Below are 11,915 nucleotides of genomic sequence, written 5' to 3' on the forward strand. Positions count from 1 at the left end.
ATGGCCAGTGGCTATTGGACAGCCCCAGTCAACAAGGGAAGATACATTGTTATTAAAAGATTACCAGAATCCCTCCTCACTAATTTATTTTTCTATTAAATTATTTAAAACATTTTCTCTGTATGCTGTATTTTTTAGAGAGTTAAGGTTATGATAAGAAAAGCAAAAGACAACTGAAAAGTAACAATGGCTTAATTAAAAGTATACCACTCCTATTTACACAGATTTTTTTCTGATTTAGTTTCACTATCTTAAAATATATATATTAAAATATAAGGCAGAATTTCTACCAATCTATAGACATTTATAAAGTGCTCCCCAATATACGTTTTCAATCACTGATCCTGCAATTGGACCTCCATGCAAAAGGGTCTTCCCATGCTGAACTGATTGCAGGATTTGGGCCTAACTTTGTAACTTTCTAGTAATCTACAGTTTGCATTATGAATCCCATCACCAATGGCTAACATTTAATTTCAGTTCAAGCTCTCTTCTAATTTTTCTAAGCATTTCATTTCACATTCATTTTATTTGAAAAGCTGAGAGTTTGTAGGATTGGATATATTGCCAGCTAGCTGGGGTATGAGGTGCAGACTGAGCACTAAAGCCCCAGCCACAGAGCTGGTAATTATTATAATTGGTCCATTTGAAGCACAATATATCAAGTGGTACAGAGAGTTCAAATTCATGCCAGTCAGTCTCCAGTTGGCACAGGCAGTACTATCAGGAGGATATAGAGATCTCAACAGGATTTATTATTGGCATCTGCTCAACAGTTCTCTTTTCCAAATGGCTTCAAAGGGGGTTGGGTGGAAGCTAATTTTTAACAATTTAAGGTACCTAAAATGGATGGATCCCCACAGCCACATAGTAATTACTATTGCAGACTATCAAGCAATTTAAACAAGAGGGATTAAAAATATTAGTACTGTAAATAAATGTCTATCAGGCTTTAACAAATAGGCCCTGACCACTACAAAGTTACCAAAACATTCACTATGAACAGTACTACTATAAGTATGTGCAGCACTCCAGAGGACAAGGTACAGTAGAGTATTTACATAATGTGTGTTCTTCTGTAAACAATTAAATCAAGTTACTGGAATCCTGGCATACATACTGAATGTACAGTACCAAAGCTGCCTAGCAAATAGGTTATGGGAGTAAGAGAACAATAACTTACTTTTTAATGAAAAAAATAAACTCACAGGAGGTAGGATTGGAGGAGCTGTTAAGGTCCAACTAAATATCTAATCTAATGCATTTCTAAGGTACTGTCACTGTGGTGTGAAGGCACTATACACAGTAATTAAGATTTTCATTAAGCATTTTTCACTCTGGATTCTGCTCTTCAACTCACCTACCTTAAGCTGCTTTTTCATTAATACCTCCTCAGGTTTGAGTATTACAGGACAACTTTCACAAGATGGTGAATTTTGTATTGTGGTCTGATTTTCATTGGTGGGTCAGGTTTTAGTAGAGGACCCTATTAAACTATGTGGGTACAATATAATGCAGTGAAAAGGAAGTAATCTGAGAATTCCTATATTGTTAGGCCCTGCTCCTGCAAAGACTTAAACATGCAGGTGAGTAGTCCTTTTGAAGTCCCTGGGACTACACATGTGTGCAAAGTTACACGTGCTTCAGGGTCTCAATTAGTTTCGTATTGTTTAATGGAAAAAATAAAGGAAGACTACTACCTATTTAGGCACAAGTCTTAAGAGTCTCTCAGGTAGGGAATCTCACAATAGGACATTTCTGCACTTTTCAAAAAAGCACTTGTATTCTCACAGGTCAAAGTATTAGGGGAAAAGAAATGAACCATCTCAGCTGAATGAGGGAGCAAGGATGCTCTTTGAATCTACAGCAGGGAAGGGAGAGTAATGGGTTTGCAAATAACCATAAAATTTACCATTATAGGGCTGCTCCTGCAGCCTTTACTCACATTAAGGTCCCAGTGACTTCATATGCAGCAGGATTGGGTTCTATATCCTTGTGTTCTAAAGGCCCACATGCTTATCATAAGAACCCTTCTGGTAACCACCAAACAGTGTAATTTTAAATATCTTTATTTGGAGCAACATGACACAGCAAGATTTGTTACATTATTGGCTAACAAAGCTTTGTTTCAGCTACAAATAATCTAATTAAAGGAACAGTAAATCAAGTTACAATAACGCCATGTTGCCTTTATACACAAGACCTATAGAACATTACAAAGAAAGGTTTGGCTTACCAAAAGAAAAAGCGTATGATGTAACAATGATTGAGTGAAGAGAAAAATCATTCAGGATTTTTTAGTATTGATATGTGTTATCAAGTAAATTAAAAATCTAATCAGTAGGTCTGATATCAGAAATTTGCTATGATGAGTCATGAAAAAACGTTTTTATATGGCAACAACAGACAGAAGATCCTGTGCTTTGCATGGTAACAAACTACCTTCTAGGAGGCCACATTCACAAGTTACTGCATGTCAGACAAAGAAATCGATTTGTTTGGTGCAATAAATGATGGCAGACCTTTAGATATTTGAGGTGTAACAGATGGTCCTCTAGGAAGAGCACACAGACTGGCAGACAGTACACTTCATTAGAATGGCTTGGAATGTCTTCAGCAATTACACACTGAATGCTTTAGAAAAAAAGAACGGTCATCTCTATGATTCTCTCAGTGCAAACAATGTTCCTTTCCCTGTTCTGATTCTAAAGAATGATATCTTCTTATAACACACAAGCTACTGACAAAGTGAGTCAATAAGCTGAAAGGGGGAGTTAGGGGATACCTTCAGCCCTTCAACGATTATAGGAAGCAAGGCTCCAGGCTGATGCTCTCCAAAGATATTGTTATCTGTGGAAGGAGGAACAAAAAGGAAAAATCTTAACATTTAGAGAAAACAAGTTTTGACGTGTAACTGTGAGAGTACTTTATCTACAGCTATCTATACTACAGAAACGTAACTTTTGGAGGAGACAGAAGTGTAAAAACAAGCCTCTTCAGCCTCTTAAGAGCTGGGAGTGCTGCTGAGGCAGCGTGCTGAGCCCTTAGGGTAAGCAGTGGAGGGGAAAGGGAGTACATTACTCAACAGTAACCCCCCTCTGGCAGATTAAGAGGCATTACTGCTGGGCTCTGAAGAGTCCTATTAATCTGGAAGATTATGGCTACATGCCTTGAGGGCAGGGTACAGAAAAAAGGAGTTCTTCAGGGGTATGACAGGGATTCTCCCTCCACCGCTTGTGACATGACTTGCTATTGTAGCCATTGACAGTTCACAAAGCCCAGATAAAATAAGAAATAAAACAGTAATAGATATGCTGATGTTGGTATTATAACTAAGGTTTAAACAAATATCTCTTCTCTCTCCAAAATAGTCATTTCTGAGGTCAGACTTTATCAATCAAATTTCACCCTGGATAGAATTTTATATAGCAGAGTAAATACTAACCAAAATGTGTCCTTTTAACCAATTGTAACTTAAACATTGAGGAATCATAATTGTATTACTGCCCCTTCAATTAGCAGCAGCTTTCTTTATGTATGCTTATGAAGCGTAAACTGTTCACTTGTCATTACAAAGACCTTCTGAAGAGGACTTAAAAAAACAGCAACAGCAATTAAGATGATGACAGTAGAGGTGGATTAGGCACATTATGTCAGAAAATACCCAGCTGTTTCCTTTTCAGCACAGGACACATAAGGCATCTGAAATGCTGTGGACAAATTTTGCCAGTCCACATAGCACTGGTGATTATTTTAGGTATGGTAGGGACTCCCAAGATGGGGCTATGGATAAGAGAAACTAAAAAGAATATCATAGACTGAATGACTTTCTTTTAAAATCACCAACAATCCCTTCTGTGATACAAAACTCTTTTTTTACCAAGAGTACAGATATTCTATTTTATAAAATGTATTCTTTGCACATGAAATTGACAAAAGCAAAGTAAAACTGACTAATCTATTTTCATTGCCAAATTGAGAAATCCAAAATGTACTAACAGCATAAAGAGTGAACAGTAAATCAGATAATGCAATTCTTTCACTTGGTTGTGCTGGAAGGCATTTAAAGAGTTAATTAAGACTACAGGACTCAGTACACCTAGGTTATTACAATCACATGTGCTTCTCTGTGCGGCTTGCTCCTGCCTGCACATCATCGTGACATTAATAATCTAAGGAATAATTTGTAACACAAGTAAGGAATTTTTAATTGAATTTTTAAGCTGATGTTGTCCATTTAAGAAAAAAGATATCTGAAATATAATGCTTTAGTTTGGATACTTTCAGATGGATTGAAAGGACAAAGAACATCTGAGGAAATAAGATAAATTTGATTATTGGTACAGTTTGAAGGACAATGGCAAACACTACAAACACGTTGAAGCAGACACTCAGGTGAAGAAACTGTCTCTCTTTTCAGTCCTCCTAAAAATACATCATTGGAGGAACTGTATGACTAGATCATCAAGAAGATTTCCTTCACCTATAAGTTATTGTTTCTGATAAAAGGCAAATGTATCAAGTGTTGTTATAGATGCGAATTGTCTATTTGCCATTTTTTCCCATCACAATAATTTGATTATCCACAATCTCTTATGCAAACACAGGAATGCAGAAAACATGCCATCTGTTAAATGCATTGTGTGGACACTTAACTCTGCTTTCAATTTAGAAAGAGCTGCAGATGCACAAGCTCAAACATTAGATACTTACCAAATTATTTTTCATTGTTGAGCACAAAACATCTGTGGCATATAGCCCATAGCAGTCCCATAACCATAGGTTTCCTTTGATCTAAGTGTGTCTGGTTTGGAGGAGTGAAGCACATTCCTGGTGTAGCCACATACAGCTTACACAGCTATGCAACTCCTCCCCATCCCAGGGAGAAGTCAGACTTCAGCAAGTTCTTCTGTCATATACTGAACTCAAGATTTTGGGGCAGATTTCAGGTGAGGCTCTGAACAAGAACAGTACCATTACCACCTCAACATCCTCACGGCCCTGTCAGTTCTAGCTGGCAGCCAGCTAGGGGAACCTGTGAAAAGGATTGTGCCTCACACAAAGCTTCTTACATCTATGCAAGCAAGGCTGAGAATTTGGCTCTATATGGATGAATAATTAAGTATCATTAAGCCACTAAGGCGTTTGCAATGTGGCAACGGAGTGAAGAGGTGGCCATTCTGTATTTGACACCTACAGAGTTGCAAATGATAGAAGACCAATGCATCATAATGCAACTATTTCAGGAGGCCACAGCACATGGAAGCTGAGCTGCAACAATGCTGTCCCGGGTAACCTAATTTTACTAAGATTTCCTAATGGATAAGACAATAAGGTACAAAGAGACTTTTTAATCAACTCTTGTTGCTATCAGTATAATAGCTATTGAAAATGAACTTTCACATTTATAATCAGGAAAACAACAAAAGTACATTTTGAATCAGCAGTAAATGAAACAACTTTAATGTAAAGATATATACAGTTTATACCCCATACATGCAGGAAGAAATGCTTTTTGTACAAAATATTCTTAATTCTATTATTTATATTTTTTTTAAATCAGTAAGTTATAAAATGGAGGCAAAATACACATAATGTATACTTAGTTTTAGGTAGAGCTTGAAAATATGTTTGATCCAGTTTAAGAATTTGATCATTCTGATACCCAATATTCTTCACCTTTGAAGGGAAAGCTCATAGATGACCATAACCTGCATTCAAGAGGACTGTTTCCTGTAATAAAATAAAACGTTGGTTGACCTAGATGCACAGACTTGAATATTTTGCAGATAAGAGGTTTGAGACATTTCCTCTTAATTTTTTTCCCTTAAAAGTATTCTGTATTAAAATATTTGATGAAAGAAACATTACTTGAGGAGACCACTCCTTCCTAATATTACTTAGGGATATACAGAAATGGAGGTTGATTGGCTACAGCAAAGATAGACTGTTCGGCTACTTTAATCACTTCAGTTCCATGCTCTCATGCCCACTTTGTTTAAGACCGATCCCTTATGGCAATTAAGTTGACAAAGAAAATAAAAGCATGTGAACTCACTGGATTCTTGAAGATATAAACGAATTCAAATAAACCTGAGTAACTCACTTACTCCATGGCAACCTAACTGTAGACTGTTGGTAACTGAATATTGTTCTACATTTACTAAATTATAAGGAGCTTTCTAACCAAATCTTTTTCGTATTTGATTTGAAGGTGGGAGAAAATGTGGCACAATAAGGACATGAAATTAAGAATTTCTATGCCAGAATAGACCTATAGACCATTTAGTGTGATATTCCATCTCAAAAAGTGGCTACTGACAGACGCTTCAGAAAATTGCAAAATAAACACACAACATGCTCCTAACTGTAAAATATGAAAGATTTATTAGAATTAATCTTCCTGCTTAGGCATCACACACAGAAGAAACTCCACTCAGAAAAGTAAAGTGATCTTTTCCTTATAACACTTGGTTCAATCAGAGTTTGAACCTGATTAATTGTATCAGCATATGCTTTCACAAAGAACAAAATATGTATGTGGAAAGAGAGAAATAGCAGGGTCCCCACAGGATCTGTACTGGGACCAGTGATATTAACATACTCATAAATTATCTGGAAAAAGGGATAAACAGTGAGGTGGCAAAACTTGCAGAAGATACAAGCACTTTGGAGGATTGAAGCAGAATTCAAAATGACCTTGACAAATTGGAGAAATGCTCTGAAATCAGCAAGATGAAATTCAGTAAAGATAAGTAAAAAGCACTTCATTTAGGAAGGAAAAAAATCAAATGCACAAATATACAATGGGGAATAAGTACTGCTGAAAAGGATCTGGGAGTTATAATGGATCACAAATTGAATACAAGTCAAGAATGTGATGCAACTGTGAAAAACACTAATATAATTCTGTGATGTATTAACAGGAGTGTCATATGTATGACAAGGGAGGTAACTGTCCCACTCTGTCTTGCGCTGGTGAGGCCTCAGTTGGAGTACTCTGTCCAATTCTGAGAGCCACACTTTAGGAAAGATGTGGACAAATTGGAGAGACTCCAGAATGGAGCAACACACATGATAAAAGGTTTAGAAAATCTTCTCTTTGAGGAAAGGTTTAAAAAACTGGGCATGTTTAATCTGGAAAAAGGAAGATTGAAGGAAGACCTGATAACTGCCTTCAAATATGTTAACGGCTGTTATAAAGAGAAATGTGGTCAATTGTTCTCCATGTCCACTGAAAGTAGCAGAGAAAATAATGGGCTTACACTGCAGCAAGGGAGGTTTAGGTCAGCTCTAAGGAAAAGCTTTCTTACTATAAGGGTACTTAAGCCTTGGAATAGGTTTCCAAAGGAGGTTGTGGAATCCCCATCATTGGAGAATTTTAAGACCAAATTGGACAAATACCTGTCAGGGATGGTCAAGGTTTATTTGGTCCTGGCTCAGCAGGGGGCTGGACTTGATAAGTTCTTGAAGACCCTTCCGGTCTTACATTTCTATGATTCAATGAAGCGTTTATACGTGATGTTATTTTCTACAAGTCATGAAAAACAGAAATTGCAGTTAATTAACACTGCAAGGGAAGTGCTTTAGAGACTAAAAAGTAACCAAGCCGAAGCCGAACAAAAACTTGAACTGGGTCTTTTCTGCCTGGCAGTGACAGTAGAGTGTTTATGACTCTCTGAAACCTAAATGCCAAATGACTGAATTTAAAAGTCGGTTTATATGCAAAACATGTATTTATAAGCAACCTTACTGACCCCAGGACACCTCGAAAAATGCTGAGGGACAGAAGACTGGATGATCTATTTGAGACACTTTAAATGAATAGCTTTCTTTTACCTTCATAACATCTTTTTCTACTCAGTTATGTAAGTCCTAGATGTGAAAGTCAAAATCTGTAACTGTGTCAGCTTGCACTGATTCATGTTACTGCAGATCTTCCTGCCACATTACAAGAATCAAAAGATCTCTTTGTCTTTTGGAATTACCTTCCTAAATACCCACTGCTTTTTGTATGTGTGTGGTAATAAGTAAGCATTGTTTCAAATGAGGAAATTTTATTTAGCCACCATGAGGACCTAGTAGCTGGTCACAATGCATTTACCATTACAAATTGGTAAAACTACCAGTACCAGTAAAGCCAAACACAGATTGTGAGAGATGGAAACAAATCAAGTACAAATAGACTGTGTGCCAGGTTGAAAGCATAGAGACCCATTTAGGGTGTACATTTTGGAGGAACAGTCTTAGTACACAAATATGAGTTTAAAATCAGGTGGGAACGGCATTCACTCAAAGTGTCTTTGTGGGCAAAGGGGTTTCACGACTAGTGAAAATGTTGGAGTTCTGCTTGGAGACACCCAATTCGTGCCAAGTTTCCAGAGTGCTAGAATTTAGGAAGGAGGATTTTTTCTGAATGTTACAGAATAAGGTAGTACTAGGCACCTATGACATGAACTGACAGGGATGGGTTAATACTTGCTCTTTCAGAGAAGGAAAAGCATATGCGTGCTTTCCAAGTCTCCTGGATTAGAACATAAGACGGCCATCAGATAAAGTCAGACCAAAGTCATCTAGCCAGTATCCTGTAGGTTCTACAGTGGCAGTTCCAGATGCTCCCAGGGGGAATAACGATGAACAGATAATCATCAGTGATCAAAGTATGTACCAACAAAGTTTGTAGGGCAAACCAGGGCTCAGGAAACAAGACCAATGGCCATGTTGCGACCCAAGCGACTAAGAGGATAAAAATCAGGATTATATTCAACATTCAGTAAACTTTAATCACGTATTGAGAGGAGAACTCAAAGTGTTGTAAGCAACAGCAAATTTGTGGTATCACAAATGATTCTTGTTAGCTACACAGGTCGGACCAACTGGGATAGTTTAACGTGACCAGAGAGAGATATGAAATATCAGGGACTGGAGGAGAAGCGAGGGGAACGCAGCTGAGCAGAAAAAAAAAAAAAAAAAAAAGAGCCACCGGAGCATAGGAAAAATTGCTGGGGGCTCCCCACCGTACCAGCTCAAGCCTGGGAGGGAGGGGGGAAGAGGAGGAATGTGGCATGCTTGGACAAGAGGTGGGGCTAGGGCAGGAATTTGGGGAGGGGTCCAATGGGCCTGGGAGGGAGCGGAGTCGGGGCAGGGCCGGGGCTGAGTTGGGGGCACAAGCCCCCTCCACCTGTGCGCCGGAGCGCAAAATATCAGGACAATTCGCGTTCCGACCCGCGGGACAAACAAGTAAATATCGGGACAGTCACGATAAAATCGAGAAGTCTGGTCACCCTAGGTGAGTTAAATAATTCCCCCAGCACACTAAAAGACAGCTACGCTTTGGGAAGTTGGGGCTAGCTAATATTAAGAGTCAGGTTTTCCCTATAATGAGAATGTAACAACACAGAGAAAGGCTTGTTTTATCTACACATTTTGGTAAAAAGACATCTCTTTTTAGTTAAGTTTCATTTGGTACCAGCCTGAGGAAAGCCTTCTTAACTATTAAGTTTAAAACACAGGTTGTGGGGAGTTTTTGTTTGATTTGACAGAGTTCTGAAAAGTCCAGATACATCAATCACCTTTCATACTTGACTGTGGCTTACTTGACAAAAAGCCACAACAATTTTGTCTGACACGGTTTAAAACAAAGAAAATATTCCCTGTATAGATGATTTTTTTCAAAAGTTTAAGGGAAACACACTGATTTATTTACGTATGGATCAGAGGTGCTTAGAGTGCTTGGGGAGATGCCTCTAATATTACAAATAGAAATAAATAATAAATAACTGCAGATTACATGTTAATTTATAGCAAAAACTTAGAGTGTTCACGCTTACCACAAGACTGTAAAAAGCGTTTCCCATTGCTTCTTTGTAGAAATACTCTTGTTGATAATATTCAGGGCTATGTCGTCCCAATTTTCTTATTTTTTTATCCATACTGTGCAGAACTAGCTGTGATAGCTCCTGGCCTCTCTTGTTTGCTTGAGTGTCCACAAATTTCTTTGTGTTGGCAACAGTTAGAAGGTTGTTTAGAACCATAATTTTAAAGAGGTACAGTTTTAAAAATTTGATATAAAGCATGAGATCAAAGCTATTAAAACATTAACTGGATTAATATTTTCAGAACTAATTATCTCCTCCCCCGCCCCCTTGAAAAATTATTTGGGACAAAGGGACACTGACAATGTTTTTTGTTTGTTTGGGAAGGAGGGGGCAAATTTTTAAGAAAAATCAGTATCTTACAGCTCTTTAATTAGTATGGGCTTGAAAATATTAAATTCCTTTTCTGCACTTCTATTAATATTTTTACAAGAATTATTTTAGTGGGGAAGAAACTCATTGTTTCTCCTACACAGTCAGTAAAGATGTCAATGCACAAAATAATCAAACTAGACAGTTTCAATATTCAGTTAGACTAGAGATTACTTGTAATATAGAAAATACATAATTTTCAGATAAAGTGATTTTCAAACTGATTGTGTCGCTTTAATTTTATAAATGTAACATCTAAAAAGTGTCTGTTTTACCATAACTTTATCAGGATTAAGCAAGCATCACTATATTTATGTCTAAAATGTAAATTTGCATTTCTGAAAAAGCATGCCCCAGTCCCAGCTTGACTTTCACATACTAAGTACCTACAATTTAGGCATTGTACTTGCATGACACCAGTATATCCTGGGCAAGCACACAACTGGGAGAGGTTTCTGGTGGAGACTGAAAAAGATTCTCTATATAAGAAAGTTGCACTAGTTTAAGTAAAGGTATGATTTTTATACTGATTTAGTTAAAACACTACAAAAGTCTGTTTGAATATTCTTATTTCAGCTTAAACTAGGCTTATTTTGGTTTAGGTTAGGTTGATTGGGGATAGATTTAAGATCAAACAAAACAGGACACACTTAAACCAAAAGGAGTTTCTATGTATAGGCTTGCACGAGTTAAAAACATTTTAAATTAAACTGGTGCAACTTTCTTACATAGCTAAGACCATACACCAGGTCAGATGTGTAATATTGCTTCTTCCAAGCCCCATGTTCAAGGACTGAAAATGGTTAACAACAAAAAGTGAGAAAATAAGAAAAACAACAGTTAACAACAAACAAATAATAGCTGGGGTATGTAATATACAACTTCTACATACGTTACATTCTCTGATGCATCTTATTGTTAAACCTGCTTGACAATCTTGTCTTTGCTATGTATTACTCCTATTACTGTATATGCATATGCATATACAGTAATATTTAGTGTATTTATGTCTTACTATTGTCTAATGTTTGCTACAGAGTGTTAACCTCCTGTGCAGAACATAAAGGAAGACACAGTCTTAAATTTTGGTTGACAGTTTTTCTCTGGTGAATTAGCACTGATAAACTTCAGGGGAAAAGCGAGTTTTAAGGAGGGATTCAAATCAGAATGGGAAGTAGGCTTGTTGGTTGGTGTATAGGGTTAAGGAGTGAGTTACAGATGTAAGGGACAGAATGACAGAAATCATGTAGAGTGAAAGGATATATAAGGAATACTTAAAAGGGTAACCTTCAATGAATATAAAGCAGTGAGAGGAACAGTAGGAAGAAATGCGAGCTGAGATGTTCTGAAGAGCTTGGAAGAATGAGAACCTTGAATTTCATGTAAAAGATTAAAGAAAGGCAATTAGGCAATTCAAAGAGGGGATGGACATGGTGAGAGAAAGATGATTTTGGCAATACCATTTTGGATAGATTACAGGGGAATGAGACGGACCAGAGAGGAGGTAACAGTGGTTAAGGTGAAAATTGGTCTAAGTGTGGACTAGGGTTTCAGCAGTAGGAAAGGAGGGCAAGAATGAAATTTAGAGAATGTTGCAGATGGAGAAACCAAAAAAGCTGGCAATAGCTCAGATGTAGGGGTTAAAGAGACAGAAGAATCAAAAGTAAC

General features: G+C 37.3%; 1 long non-coding RNA gene across 1 annotated transcript; it reads right to left on the reverse strand.

The window, feature by feature from the left end:
* Window positions 1-2,119: 2,119 nt before the first annotated feature.
* LOC142047987 (uncharacterized) lies at window positions 2,120-10,025 on the reverse strand. The gene is made up of 3 exons (XR_012657332.1): window positions 9,831-10,025; window positions 5,603-5,733; window positions 2,120-2,850 (listed from the first exon to the last, which is right to left on the reverse strand). It is a non-coding gene; the product is annotated as an uncharacterized LOC142047987 (long non-coding RNA).
* Window positions 10,026-11,915: the final 1,890 nt, after the last annotated feature.

This window comes from Chelonoidis abingdonii, chromosome 20, assembly GCF_003597395.2.
Source record: "Chelonoidis abingdonii isolate Lonesome George chromosome 20, CheloAbing_2.0, whole genome shotgun sequence".
NCBI lineage: Eukaryota > Metazoa > Chordata > Testudines > Testudinidae > Chelonoidis > Chelonoidis abingdonii.